This window comes from Trachypithecus francoisi, unplaced genomic scaffold (genome assembly GCF_009764315.1).
Source record: "Trachypithecus francoisi isolate TF-2019V2 unplaced genomic scaffold, Tfra_2.0 Contig01579, whole genome shotgun sequence".
Classification (NCBI taxonomy): Eukaryota; Metazoa; Chordata; class Mammalia; order Primates; family Cercopithecidae; genus Trachypithecus; species Trachypithecus francoisi.
In genome coordinates this window covers 30,309,882-30,325,815 of record NW_022681442.1, presented here as the reverse complement: position 1 = coordinate 30,325,815, position 15,934 = coordinate 30,309,882, and the positions used below count along the sequence as shown (strand labels likewise).

The following is a 15,934-nucleotide window of genomic DNA, read 5'->3' as shown; positions in this document are numbered from 1 at the left end:
AATCCTCTTTGTTGCTAATAGTACAGAGGTTTTAAATCTGAGGTCTGTGGCCCCTTTACAAGCTATAAACATGTGAATACTTTTTCCTGAAAGATCTGTAGTTTACATTTGAATCTGATTTCCACTGGGGACAGTAACAACAAAGATGAAAGAGCACTGTAGTGCTTTAGAGTGGATTAGATAGGGAGGGGTAACAGAGAGGCAGGGAGGCCATTTAAAGTATGTAATAGTCTAGGCAAGAGACTGGGCTTGAGCTGGGGCAGCAGGTATGGAAAAGGAGGAAGGATATTCAAGGATATTCTGGAGACAGAATGAAGAAGGTTGCTGAGAGTAGGGTAGAACAAATGAAGAAAAAGAATAAAATTTAGCTGGCATCAGTCATGTTCAGGGCAATTAGAGGGTTATCAAAGCAGTAGGTAGATAAGGGAAAATGAGTATTTGGTGGGTGAAGATATTGGAATAGTCCCTAACTGTAATAAGGAGACTTTAAGATATAGTCATATAAATAAAGATAGGCAGGGCCAGGCGTGGTGGCTCACGCCTGTAATCCCAGCACTTTGGGAGGCCAAGGCGGGCAGATCACGAGGTCAGGAGATTGAGACCATCCTGGCTAACACGGTGAAATGCAGTCTCTACTAAAAAGTACAAAAAATTAGCTGGGCATGGTGGCAGGCGCCTGTAGTCCCAGCTACTCGGGAGGCTGAGGTGGGAGAATGGCATAAACCCAGGAGGCGGAGCTTGCAGTGAGCCGAGATCGCACCACTGCACTCCAGCCTGGGCGATAGAGCGAGACTATGTCTCCCAAAAAACAAACAAACAAAAAAAAGATGGGCAAAGTGATAGAATGTATGAAATTTGGAAGGTGGAAAGCTGGGTGATGATTAGATGGGGATTATATATTATTTTGTACTTTTTTTATATTTAGAAGTATCCATAATAAGAGGTTAAGAAAAGTTTATCTGCATAAAAAGTAGGCTGAACTGAAGTTCTCTGGAACAGCTGTACTCAAATTGTTATATGAAAAAAATATCAGGATTCAGTTTTGAGTAATTTCATAGCCACTGTCGAAATCTGCCAGATAAGGAGGCACAAAGCTACAGTGGCCAGGTGCTGTGGGGTGACTAAGAGTTGAGGAAAAGAAATTGAGCTAGGTGTCTGTTGGCAACTCAACCAGGTTTGTGGACTCGGGAATTTAGCAGGGGAAGGTGATATGATTTGTCTCTGCACCCACCCAAATCTCATGTCTCATAATCCCCAGCGTTGGAGGTGGGACCTGGTGGGAGGTGTTTGGATCATGGGGGTGGATTTCTGCCTTTGGTGATGTTTTTGTGATAGAGTTCTCACAAGTTCTGGTTGTTTAAAAGTGTCTGGCACCTTCTCTGTCCACCTCTCTTCTTCCTGCTTTGGCCGTATAAGATGTGCCTGCTTCCCCTTTGCCTTCTGCCATGAATTTTAAGTTTCCTGAGGTCTCCCCAGAAGGAGAAACCACCAGAAGCAGAATTCACTATGCTTCTTGTACAGCCCGCAGAATCGTGAGCCAGTTAAACCTCTTTTCTTATAAATTACCCACTCTCAGGCATTTCTTTATAGCAGTGCAAAAAGTGACTCATATACAAGGGTATACATTCAGTGGGAGAATAATGGCAGAGAGTCTGGGGCAGATATTGTGGGGAGATCAATAGGCAGAAAGCATTAGTGAGTACTAGAAACAGGTGGCAAAACATTGCTTCAAGCTTGAACTCACAAGTGGAACTGGGAAACCTACCAAGAAACTAAATAATTGATTCATTCAGACTATACTGATTAGTGTCTATTGTAATAGTTCTACACTTTACCCTGTATAGGAATTATTTGGAATGCATGTTAAAATGTAGTACAGATTCTTAGTTCTTTCCCCCCCTTCCCCTTTACTTGGTATGCCTGAAAAGTTGGCATGTTTAACAAGCATATCAGATGTTTCTGATGCTGGTGTTTCTCAGGATCATGCTTTGACAAAATATCTAGTCCACTGTTTGCTGGCCAGTGTATCAACACAGGGGAAGTGGGGGAAATGATGTGGCTAGAACCAGAGTAAAAGGTGAGGCCTTGTACTTGGGAAACAGAGCAGGAAGGAGCTGAATTAACTGGAATCAAAAGTGATGGCAGGCCAGTTGCAGTGGCTCATGCCTGTAATCCCAGCACTTTGGGAGGCTGAGGCAGGCGGATCACCTGAGGTCAGGAGCTTGAGACCAGCCTGGCCAACATGATGAAACCCTGCCTCTACTAAAAATAAAAAAATTAGCCGCGTGTGGTAGCCCAGTCCTGTAGTCTTAGCTACTTGGGAGGCTGAGGCCAGAGAATCGCTTGAAACCGGGAGGCGAAGGTTTCAGTGAGCCAAGATTACGCCACTGCACTCCAGCATGTGCAACAGAGCTAGACTCCATCTCAACAACAAGTGATGGCAGAATGAGACACGTCTCACGGCCAAGGCTTGGACTCTCAGAATTCCAACTAGTTGGTAATAAGTTGGTTTCAGAAAACAATTTACTTCTGTAGGCTGTTTGCAGCTAGAGAAATAGTGAGCTATGGGAGTAGGAAAATAAGCAAGCTATAACACTTAGAAGTAAGTATATCTAGTGGAAGGACAATAGCAACATCCCAGAATGTGGCCATTGAGGTACTACATTAAAATCACATCACAATAAAACTGGTAGTTCCTCCTAGTACTGTGAACAGATTGTGTATCATCTTCATTTATTTTAAAGATGCTGTGGTTGGTCCCTCAGCTCATAATCACCATCAGCCATGGCATCTTTACATAGAGGAAGAAGATGTAATTCATACAATTAAATAAGGTAAATGTAAAGGTGCTTTGTAGGTCATAAGGGTAAGGTGGTGGTGGTGGTGGTGCTTTTACAACAACATTCTAACACAAAACAATTCATACAGACTCCCAAAGTTTATTGAATAGGCATTCCACTCTCATTCCATTTTACCCTTTAAATGTATATTTATTCATGCCTGCTGTATGCAAATTTTTGATTCCTTTTTTTTTTAATGAACGTACAATAAAATGGACTTTTCTTAGTGTATACAGTTTTAGGAATTCTAATATGTGTAGATTCATGTAAACCACAATCAGGATAAGAACAATTCTGTCACTCTCCACAAAAAAATTCTTATACTGTTCCTCCACCTCTAACCCCCTCTTCCTCACTTCATTTTATGTTTTTGAGAATGTCATATAAATGGAACCATGCAATATGAAATCTTCTGTTACTGACCTCTCTCGTTCAGCATAATGCCTTTGAGCTAGATTAATCCATGTTGTTGCATGTATTGGGAGTTCATGTCTTACTATTGTTGAGTAGTATTTTATTGTGTAGTGTACCAGACTTTGTTTATTCTCTCCTGAAGGACATTTGGGTTGTTTCTGGTTTTGGTGATTATAAATAAAGCTGCTCTAAATAAACACTTGTGTATAGATTTTGTGTGAACGTTTTCATTTCTCTAAATACCCATGAGGGAAAATTGCGTGATAAATGTAGGTTTAACCTTTTTGGAAATTGCTGAACTATTTTCCGGAGTGATTGTACCAGTTGGCATTCCCACAAGCAATGTGTGAGAGTTCTGGTTGATCTGCATCTGTGTCAGCATTTGGAATTGTCAGTATTTTTAATTTTAGCCATTCTAATAGGTGTATAGTGGTATCTTACTGTGGTTTCAGTTTGCATTTGCCTAATGCATTCCTCAATTCTTGATGCTTGTATTAATGGAGGATCCAATACAAAGATAATGCATGGTCATCAGAACAAAATATTTGATATGCCTAACTTTAACATTCTACGAAAGACTTCATGAATATTTTTAAAAAGGAATTTGTACTATTGAATATTCATGGTTTTTCGGTGAAGTTTGAGGTACTCTGAAACCTATCTACAAAGTTTTAAGTAAGCCATGTGACAGTGTGGATAAGAGAGTGACTTCAGAGCATTTTTTTCTTTTCTGGTGACCTTTGGTGTGTAGAACACTTGTGGCCTTTAATAAACTGAGGAGATAGGATGACCAAAAAATTTTTTTATTTGCCTATACTTTTTAAAAATAAAGCAGAAATAAGTGAGAAACACAGACACTGTGATCAAGATCGTGAACAAGATCATGATCTACATTTACTGATTTCATGTTCCTGGTAGTACAGATCAATGGTATGATTTTAATAACTCTTATTCAGGGAAGTAATTTAGATGGAGGCAAGGAAGGCTTTCCCTTGGGTAATGTATTAATTTGGCCCCATCTATCTCTTCTCCCTTTGTAAATCATCCCAAGCAGCAGTCTGTATTATAAAAAGCAAACTAAATGATTGCTAATTAAATGTTGAGTGTTTTTTTGAGTTGGTTATTATCTTGAGGTTAAATCTGTTTAGTGAGTGAATATGGAAGAGTTATGTTTCTCACATTTGGAATGCACACTTGCTGATCATTGGTATGTTACTCCCATTTTGTGAAACTGGAACATCATTTCCTTCTTTTTAATGATTGTGAGTTTTACAGTTATTGAATCTTTGTTTTAGTGGCGTTAGTCGTGTCAGTACTTTATTTGCTACCAAGTTCTCAGGATATAGGTTCCCAATTAAAAATTTTTATTTTTTCGTTTTTTTTTTTGAGACAGATTCTCACTCTGTCACTCAGGCTGGAGTGCAGTGGCATGATCTGTGCGCACTGCAACCCCCACCTCCCATGTTCAAACGATTATCCTGCCTCAGCCTCTCAAGTAGCTGGGACTACAGGAATGTGCCACCATGCCTGGTTAATTTTTGTATTTTTAGTAGAGATGGGATTTCACCATGTTGGCCAGGCTGGTCTCGAACTCCTGACCTCAAGTGATCCGCCCACTTCGGCCTCCCAAAGTGCTAGGATTACAGGCATGAACCACTGCACCCAGCCCCAATTATAACTTGTTTCCATGGGAAAACATCCGCTTTGAAGCAGTATTCAGTAATATATTGAAATTAGAACTAGGCTGTTAAGCAGTGATTCAGGTTTAGTGTTCAGTGTTAATTTAGAAAAGGTGACTTAAGTTGAAGAACGTTGATGTATCTGTTTTTAAATTGCACCTAATTATAATGACAACTTACAAGGTCTATTTCCTTCTCTCTTGGAATGTTGACTATAAATTTCACATAATTTAAAAGCAAACAATTAATTTAAAAGGTAGCCAAATGAATTAATTGAAAAGAATCCTGCTTTGTCAGATTTTGCCTGTAATCATATCCAGACATGGCATTTTGAAAATCAGAAAGGATTGCTTCCACTTATATCAGAGTTTGAAAGTAGAAACTCTTTTTATGTAGGTATGGGTCACCTTTGATTATGTGGTAGTCTTCTGAATATGGTCCCCTTACCTGACAGATACCCACCTCATCAATAAACTACATAGAATCCTTAGGTTTATATGTGGTCATGTTACAAAGCATTTCTTAAGTACTCTTAAATGTGTTTTACTAGTGTCTTGTGGAAAAATATAATCTTTTGAAAGCATTCATGTTAAAAAGAATTAGACTTGTGATTTATCTCATTTGGACCTCTTCTTTTTCAGTGTGTCTTTAAAATGTAGGTACAGTATATAAGGATCATATCATACATACTAAAGGATCAACTGAGATTTTGATTTAAATATGTTATAAATTATAGTATGGAAGCCTGCATAATATACTGAATATTTTTTTTTTCCTAAGAAGCTTCTTTAAATGGTTCTGTTAAGTGTAGGAATGTTCTGATGATTATCTTTTTAATTAAAATGAGAAATCTTTGTTTAAAGTGGCACTCGTTTTTTTACGGCCTGTTACAGTCTCTGTGACAATCATTTCTTAAGTCTGAACGTTTTATTTCCAGGAATCCATTTATATAAAACTATGTTTAGACTTAATTAAGGAACGATTCTTACAAAGCTTGTAAATAGCCAGGAAAAAAGGGACCGAAAATAAAACTGACATTCACATTTAACAAAATGATTGTTACAAGGTATGTAATAAGCTATAAAAATACAATAAAGCCCTTTTTATAAGAGTTCATATTTTTTGATCCTTGTTTTCAAAGGTATTTAAGAAAAATATCAAAGCTTTGCAGAGTGACATCTGTTTGCTGAATGGACTAGTTATAACTTCTTTTGTTTACAACTGACAATATGGGAGTTCTACCTGTTTTGTTAGTGTGTCTTCTTTGAAATACCTTGTAATCAGTTTAAATTGGTAGGTAAATTTTACATTGTACTATAGTGAAGACAAGACCTGGTTTTCAGGTTCTGCTTCCTAGACGTCATAAGATTTTGGGCGTGTTGCTTAATCTCCTTGAGTCTCACTTTCCTCATCTAGAAAGCAAAGATAATACCTACTTTTGTACCTCAAAGAGCTGTTATGAGGAGTAAATGAAAGTATTATAAATAGAGCAAATATTTTGGAAGGACTTTAAGCATCCAGATTATGTGTCTCTTAAAGATGAATTAGATTGAACAATCTCTCTTTTTTTTTTTATTAAAAAGTAAACTTTAATGTTGAAAATGCAAACTTGGGGAGGGCAGAAAGATCACACACAAGGCTGTCACTTCACACTTGGAGGGTTGCACAGCAGCTGGGCAGAGGTGCTCCTCACTTCCCAGGCGGTGGGGCGGCCAGGCAGAGGCGCTCCTCACTTCCCAGATAGGGCAGCGGCCGTTAATAACCTCTTTTAATTAGCAAACTTCCTTCTCCTGTTCATGCACTCTGTCATGTACATATGTGCATCCTTTTTGAAGTGACACTTATTTTTCCATTTCCTTGTCTAAGTATAAGTGATTGAAACACTATTGGCATAGTGGAAATTACACAAGAATTGGAGTCAGAAGACCTGGTTTCAAGTCCTGTCTTAACTACAGTCATGCATTGCTTAACAACACATGATACATTATGAGAAATACATGGGTAGGTGATTAAGTGGTTGTGTGAACTTCATAGAGTGTACATAGACAAACCTAGATAGTATACCTTACTATATACCTATGCCATGTGGTATAACCTGTTGTTTGTGCAGTTTGTTACTGTACACTGAATCCTGTAAGCCATTGTAACACAATGGTATTTGTGTATCTAAACACAGAAAGGGTATAGTAAAAATACAGTGTCATAATTTTATGGATACATATTTACAGATACATAATTTTATGTATCCGACCATATTTGACTGAAGTGTCATTAGAGGGCACATGACTGTATTTTACTTACTCTCTGACCTTATTCTTGGTTGGTGATAATAATAAGAGTAAAATAACAGTAATAATGGCAGCCAACACTTGTAGCTCAGTATGTACCATGCAAGATTCTAGACACTAAGTATATTAACGCACTTGGTCCTCTCATCTTGTTAGGTGTGTATTATTATTATCATCCTGATTTACAAATGTGGAAACTGAGGCACAGGGAGGTTAAGTTACTTTTTCAAGATCAAACAGTTTGTGAATGGCACAGCTGGTATTCCAGCTCAGACATATAGCTCCGGAGTGAGTGTGGTTAAGCATTGTGCTATACTAACCTTGTCCCTTAATTTCCTCTTCTCTAAAATGAGAATAACAATAACTGTTCTATCTACTGGGTTGAAGATTCAGTAAGAGAGTATACATAAAAGCACTTTGACATCACAGTGTACCATAAATATAAGTTATATGTCAACTGTAGAATTAACATGCACCTTAGAGTAGGTATTTTATAGTTTTTTGGTGGGTGAGGGATGTTATCTTTTGACTTATTTTTGAGAAATAAAATTTTGAAGAGAGGTGTGGATGGTGTCATTCTTTTTTCAAATCCTCAGAAAAATTATGAGAAACACACAATGATAACTCATATATCCCTCACCTGGATTATCTAATTGTTAATATTTTGCCACATTTGACTTTTCCTAATATAAGTTATACTTTCTTTCTAAATTATTTGTGAGTTGCAGACATGATATTTCACCTTTACTTCCTCATGTATTTTCTAAGAGCATCCTCATTCCTAACCTCAATACAAGATTCCACTCAGGAAATTTAACACTGATCACTGATAACCTTTTATTATTTAATATACAGTTCATATTCAGAATCCCTAGTTGTCCTAAGAATGTCTTTTTTTTTTTTTTTTTTTGAGACGGAGTCTCGCTCTGTTGCCCAGGCTGGAGTGCAGTGACGTGATCTTGGCTCACTGCAACCTTCGCCTCACGGGTTCAATTGATTCTCCTGCCTTAGCTTCCTGAGTAGCAGTTATTACAGGCGCCTGCCACCATGCCCGGCTAATTTTTGTATTTTTAGTAGAGATGGGGTTTCACCATGCTGGCCAGGCTGATCTCCAACTCCCGACCACAGGTGATCCGCCTGCCTCAGCCTCCCAAAGTGCTGGGATTACAGGCATGAGCCACCACGCCTGGCCCCTAAGAATGTCTTTTACAGCTCTTTAAAAAAAAATCCAGGATCCAGTCACATTATATATAATATCTCTTTAGTCTCCTTTAATTTACAGTAGTTTCCTAATGGTTTTTATTCATGAAATTGACATTTTTGAAGAGTTTGAGGTAGTTTTACAGAATATCCCTCATTTGTTTTTGTCTGTTTTTCCATGATTAGATCAGGGTAAAAAATTTGGCAGGAGTATAATATGCTGTGTTTTTTCTTAGTGCACTATATCAGAAGGCATATAATGTCAGTTTGTTCCATTATTGGAGATGTTGTTTGATCATTTATTAAGGTTGTATTCACTAGATTTCTCTGTTGTAAAGGTATGCTTGTAAGTATTCAGAGGAGCAAACTTGGAGACTGTGTAAATGTCTTATTTCACAACATTGTTTCATCCAGTAGTTTTACCATCCATTGGTGATTCTTCTGTGGTAGTTGTAAAATCAGCCTGTTTATTTTTAGGTAGTTCTGAATAATTTTTTTCTTTCTCAATTTTGAGACGGTGACTGTTTCCTATTTTGGAAAGACATTGCATGGGCTTTATCATCTTTATTTCGTTTTTGAACTTAGACCAATTAAAGTGTACTTTTTACATTGTAAAAAAGATAAAGATAACTTTTATCTTTAGTGGAAAATACTACTAAAGCTGCTTAGAGAATTGGGTTAAGTTTTTAAGGGCTTTTTGTAACAAAAAGTACACCTGAATTGCCTGGAGGGCTTGTTGGGCCTTCCCTGGAGCATTTATTTATTTATTTATTTATTTATTTATTTATTTATTTATTTATTTTCTGAGACAGGGTCTCAGTCTTTCTCCCAGGTTGCAGTGCTGTGGTGCTATCATAGCTCACTGCAGCCTTGACCTCCCAGGTTCAAGTGATCCTCCCACCTCAGCCTCCTTAGTAGCTGGGACTACGGCATGCATCACCACCACACCTGGCTAATTTTTGTATTTTTCAGAGAGACAGGGTTTTGCCCATGCTGAGTTTTCCATTCTTTAGGCCTGGGTTAGGGCCTGAGAATTTGCATTTCTAACTAGTTTCAAGGTGATGCTGCTGGTTCTGGGACTACACTTTGAGAACTGCTGTGGCTTCTGTAAGTCTTCCTTTTTTTTTTTTTTCTTTTTTTTTTTTTTCAGGCTAGTCAAGTTCGAAGCAATTAATTGTGAACACCTGCACTTGCCTTTCGAGCAGATATTTTGCTCATGATTATTTGGGCTTTTTTTCTTTCTTTCCTTCTTTCTTCCTTTCTTTCCAGGCTGGAGTGCAGTGGTGCTATCATAGCTTATTGCAACTTTGAACATCTAGGCTCAGGGAACCCTCTTGCCTCAGCCTCCCAAAGTGCTGGGGTTACAGACAAGAGCCACGGTGCTGACTTTGGGCTACTTTTCTACTTGTTTGCTTTCTTTAATAGATATGAAAATAATATGGATATAGTATAGCAGAGTAAGTTGAAGTTTTTATTAGGGGATTTTGATAAATGTTGGAAATATTTTGGCAATTGGCTAAATTACTGAGTAGGATCTCATTAACCCAGCTAATTCAAAATTATCTGTGTTGTAATGAAAATGGTTATAGGCTATTTTATCTATCTGTTTTTTTATTTAGTTTTTAGAGATGGAGTCTTGCTATGTTGCCCAGGCTGGACTCAAACTCTTGGGCTCAAAAGCGATTCTTCTGTCTCAGCCTCTCAAGTAGCTGCTGGACAGGCTTGTATCACCGTGCCCTGTCTAGGTTATTTGTAGCATTTATATTTGTTGAATTTTCTTTACTTCGCTCAGTGAAGTAACCAAATTATGTATCCATAGTGATCAGTTTGTGCTTTCAGTATTTTAAGTAATCTCTGATATACTTTAGCAACTGGTTTTGTTAAGTCTGTGCAGTTAGTAAAGCAAGTGGCAAATTTGTTGTTACGTCATAGAGATTATTTTCACTTTTACAGAAGTTGGCCATCAGCCCTTCTTTGATTCTCCTATTGGAAATACTATAAACATCAGGGAGAAGAGGATGACCTTAATATTGGCTTCCCAGGCTAAATCACAGCCTTGAAGCAGCTATTTCTTTCCAAATAAAAAGTTTAATTTGACGCCCTGATTAGTGCCAGTATGTTCAGGTAGACACTTATATGTAGCTAAACTGATCTGCCTTTGCAAATTACTTGCCAGTCAGCAGAACTGTAATTTCTTATGAGTAGTTTATGGTAAATTATAGTTCTAGTTAGTAAGTTCTGTGTGTTTTTTTAAAGTATGTATTTATGAGGTACGAGTAGGAATCAGTCACTAAATTTTGGCCAAACTAGGAGTTGACTAACAGCTTTTTTCAAAGGCTCCGTTTGGACTAACAGTCCAGCCAATTAGCAGTAGGAAAGACTGAGATCTTATTTTCAGTTGATTTGAAAATATACACAGGACCTAGAAAGAGTGGTTTCTGATGGAAAAGACCTAAGAAGAGATTATTTTTCTTATTGAGAAGTAAAATACATTGTAGTTAAAAATTGAGACCTTTGAGAGTCTTAAAAAATAGGAAGATCAATTGAGGACAAGACATAGAAGGTTTTGAAATCGTAGGACACTACTTAACTGAATTTTTAATTGCTTAATTGAAGCCATGGAGTTTAAAAAACTTTTAAGATGAAACTGGGGCCAGGTTTGGTTACTGTCACCTGTAATCCCAGCACTTTGGGAGGCTGAGGTGGGAGGATTGCATGAGGCCAGGAGTTTTGAGACCATCCTGGTCAACTTAGCAAGAACCATGTCTCTACAAACAGAACAAAACAAAACTAAATTAGCCTGGCATGGTGGTGCACACCTGTAGTCCCAGCTACTTGCTTTGAGGCTGCAGTGGGCTATGATTCCGCCACTGCATTCCAGCCTGGGACACAGTGAGATCCTGCCTCTAAAAAAAAGAAAAAAAAGTGAAACTGACTTTTACTGAACCTGGATGAAGGATAGATGAGATGAATTAGAAGGAAGCAAAATAATATTTCCTTAAGAAATGTATCATTTGCCTTATCTAAAATGTCACTAAATTTGCGTGGAGTCATAGGATTTAAGGGTCTAGAAGTACCATCTAATTCAAGGCTTCTTTTTTTAAAATTTAGTTTTTCTATTTTCTTCTGTTCTTCTCTCTCTCTCGCTCTTCTTTTTTTTTTTTTTTTTTTGGCACATTCTTCTACTTGATAATTCAAGGCTCTTAACCTTTTTTGGTTATGGACTTCACTGAAAATCTTGTATCACAGGATCCTTCCTCTTCCCAGACACACCCACGCACATATGTTTTGTACAAAATGGACCTTAGGTTAAGAACCTAATCCTATGGACCCTGGATTAAGAACCCTGATCTAGCTTGTTTTTTGATTCTTGCATAGTATATTTTTATTTAAAAGGCTTTGCTGATTATTATTATTTTAATATAACTAAGTTGTAACCTGTTTTAATAAGGGTCTGACTGTAAAACCTGAGCTTCATCATAAAGTGTCATTTTGAGAAGCTAATAAAATATTGAGTATGTTGCCTGGTAGTGTCAGGAAAAATGGTGCAGAGGTGACTTGGCTGGTAGTTATCAAAAATCCTCCCAGAACATCCTGTTCTCATTCCCCTAGCTATTCAGGCAAGCAGCCACAATTAATCCCTGTCTATGATGATGTAATTTTACTTTTCAGGATATACGGACAGATACACTTAAATCCTTTGATCATTATTCTACTGATATTTCCAGGACCTTTCTATTTTTATCAGTTTTATTAAAGATGTAGTATGACTAAGCAAATGCCCAGCAAGGTCAGTTTACTCTAGTGAGTACACTCTGCATCTAGAAGCATGTGGAATAAACTCTCTTCTATCAAGGTCAGCCTTAAACATTGTCAGCATGTTCACTTATTTATGCTCTGCAGTTCTGGGGAGGCCTGGGAAACATTTATCTTCTTCTCTTTTTCTTCATCCTCTTAAGGTATCAACACTGACAATGCTGTCTATCTAATTAGCTCATTCAAGAAAGAGTTTTTTGTGATAATTTTAGATCAGCAGTACACTTTGGCCAGAAGACCTGGTTTGGATTTTAACTTGTGTATCCCGCATGCTACTTAGAAAAACAGTTTTTATGAGATATCAATAAAAAGTATTGTGGAATACTTCTTCTTTTTAAAAATGAGCACATGAAGAACCAAAGACTTGTTTGACTTGCCAGTGTCACAATTGATGATAGCCTGAATTACAGCCCACATTTCCTAAGTCCAAGTCTAGTTGGTGCTCTTCCGAGTCTTTGTTTTGTTTGTGGTTTAGCTTGTGTTTCTTCTACTGATTGATACGATTGATAGTTGAATTGGTGGGGAGTGTTTTTAATTAGTGCTTTTGTGATTTGTTTAAGAAAGCCTTCCCTACCTTAAGATCATGAAAATAGCTTCATATTTTCTACTAGAGACTTTTTGAGTTTTGGTTTTTACATGTAGAATTTTAGTCTTTCTAGAATTGAATTTTGGGTTTGATGTGAGGAAGGGACTCCATTTCGCTTTTTTCCGTATGGATTTACAGTGGCCCCCAGCATCATTTATTGAAAGAACATGCATTCTCCACCAATCTGCAGTGTATCTCCCTCATAAATCATGTCATTACATGCATTGATCTGTTTTTGGACTCATTCTGTTCTACTGTTCATTTATTTATATCAGTGCCGTACTATCTTATTCACATAGTTTTTTTTTTTTTTTTGGCAAATCTTTTCTATTTTAAAACATTCATATTAGAAAATTTAACATAATGTGCATATTTATGGGGTATATAGCGATATTTTGATACATGTAGTGATCAGATTAGTAATTAGTATATGTATCTCAATCTTTTTTTTGTATTGGGAACATTCAATATTCTTCTAGCTATTTGAACTGTATAATATTTTATTCTTAATGTCATTCTACAGTGCTGTAGAACACTAGGACTTATTCCTCCTATATAGCTCACACTGCTTTATAATACACCTTTTTTATGGTAGTTAAGGTCTCATACCTTATTTTCTTCTTGGCTATTTGTGACTTTTTATACCTTCATGGGAGATTTTTTTTTTTTTTTTTTGAGACAGCCTCGCTCTGTCACCCAGGCTGGAGTGCAATGGCGTGATCTCAGCTCACTGCAACCTCCGTCTCCTGGGTTCAAGTGATTCTCCTGCCTCACCCTCCCGAGTTGTTGGGATTACAGGTGCCCACCACCATACCTGACTAATTTTTTTTTTTTTTCTTGAGACGGAGTCTTTCTCTGTCACCCAGGCTGAAGTGCAGTGGTATGATCTCTGCTCATTGCAACCTCCACCTCCCAGGTTCAAGTGATTCTCCTGCCTCAGCCTCCTGAGTAGCAGGGATTACAGGTGCGTGCCACCACACCCAGCTAATTTTTGTATTTTTAGTAGAGATGGAGCTTCGCCATGTTGGTCAGGGTGGTCTCAAACTCCTGACCTCAGGTGATCTGCCTGCCTTGGCCTCCCAAAGTGCTGGGATTTCAGGTGTGAGCCACCACGCCCAGCCTTTGGGAATTTTTATAGATAGCTTGTCAAGTTCAAAAGCAACAAATACCTAAAGGCAAAAATATACTAAGCCTATTGGGATTCAAGTTAGTTCATTCTTGATAGAAACCAAAGTATGGAGTTACTTCAAAATTAAAAACTAAAATTTGAGAACTTTTAGCTAGGAAAGATGGCTTTCTTTTGTTTTGTTTAGAGGAGAGTCTTGCTCTATTGCCCATGCTAGAGGGTAGTGGTGCGATCATACCTCATTGGTAACATCAGCCTCCTGGGCTCAAGTGAACCTCCTGCCTCAGCCTTCCAAGTAGCTAGGACTACAGATAATGCCACACCACACCCAACTAATTCTTGTTTTATTTTATTTTATTTTATTTTGTTTTATTTTGTAGAGACAGGATCTCTCTCTGTTGCCCAGCTGTTCTCAAACTCCTGGCCTGATGTGATCTTCCTGCTGTGGCCTCCCAAAGTGCTGGGATTACAGGCATGTGCCACCACCCAGCCTATTTTTATCGATTGATTGAGACAGAGTCTCATCCTATTGCCCAGGCTGGAGTGCAGTGGCATGATCCCGGCTCACTGCCACCTCAACCTCCTGGATTCAAATGATTCTCCCACCTCAGCCTCCCGAGTAGCTGGGACTATGGGTGCCCACCACCACTCTTGGCTAATTTTTTTGCATTTTTGTAGAGGTGGGATTTCGCCATGTTGCCTAGGCTGGTCTTGAACTCCTGGCCTCAAGCAGTCTGCCCACCTCAGCCTCTCAAAGTGCTGGAATTACAGGCGTGAGCCACTACACTCAGCCCAACCTGTTTTATTCTTTTTTTTTTTTTTCTTTTGTTGTTGTTGAGACGGAGGCTCGCTCTGTCACCCAGGCTGGAGTGCAGTGGCGCCATCTCGGCTCACTACAAGCTCCACCTCCCGGGTTCACACCATTCTCCTGCCTCAGCCTCCCCAGTAGGTGGTACTACAGGTACCCACCACCACACCTGGCTAATTTTGTTTTGTATTTTTAGTAGAGATGGGGTTTCACCATGTTAGCCAGTATGGTCTTGATCTCCTGACCTCGTGATCCGCCCGCCTCGGCCTCCCAAAGTGCTGAGATTACAGGAGTGAGCCAATGTGCCTGGCTGCCTGTTTTACTCTTAATGTTAAGAGATAGTTGGATGTGATGAAAGAGCACTTTATTGAGCCAGATCACTTAATAAGCATTTGACCTTTATACAAGTCTTTTATTTATGTTAGAGTTTCTTAGCCCTTGGGCCTTGGCCCTCTTCTCTTTTCCTGTCTACACTTTGTTCCTAGATGATCATCTATTCCTTTTGCTTTAAAATACCATCTGTGGCCTGATGATTTCTAATGGGCTAATAGTCTCTAACCCATCCTTTTACTCTGACTTCTAGCTTTGTGTATTCAACTGATTATCCACTTGAATGTTGCATAATTATGATTTTTTGTGTTTTTTTTGGTCTGATCTTCCCATCCTAATAAATGGTACCACCATTTATCCAGTTACTGAAGCCTCAAACCTGGAATCATCCTTGACTCCTCACGTTTTCTTATGCCAATATGCAATTCACAAGAATTTATCTGTTCTACTTCCAAAATACATCTCAAATTCATCCACTCCTCTCTGCCTCCACTGATATCAACTTACAGACAAATCAGATTGTATTCCATATCAAGATATCCTGATTATATACAGTCTAGTTTATTATTATTACAGGATTATTATCATTTCTTTTATAGAAAAATATAACAGTTTTCTAGCTACTCTCCCCTTTAAATCTAGTCTGTCTCTATACAATAGCCAGAGTGATCTTTCAGAGATCTAAAATGTTCTAATATCTTCCTTTTGGACTAAAGCTATGCATGGTAAACTTTGTTGTTTTGCCTGGCAGAGCTGGTCCTTTCCCACCTATGTCTTTGACCATGTTAGGTCATTACTCCTACTCTTTAGTTACAGTCAGGTTACACTGGCCTTTTGCCAGACACTT

The 15,934-nt window shown here is 38.2% G+C and overlaps 1 protein-coding gene across 8 annotated transcripts in view; it reads left to right on the top strand.

The window, feature by feature from the left end:
• Positions 1–15,934, top strand: part of BTRC (beta-transducin repeat containing E3 ubiquitin protein ligase) — a 210,334-nt gene that overhangs the window by 18,433 nt on the left and 175,967 nt on the right. The gene's annotated exons all lie outside the window — the stretch shown is intronic.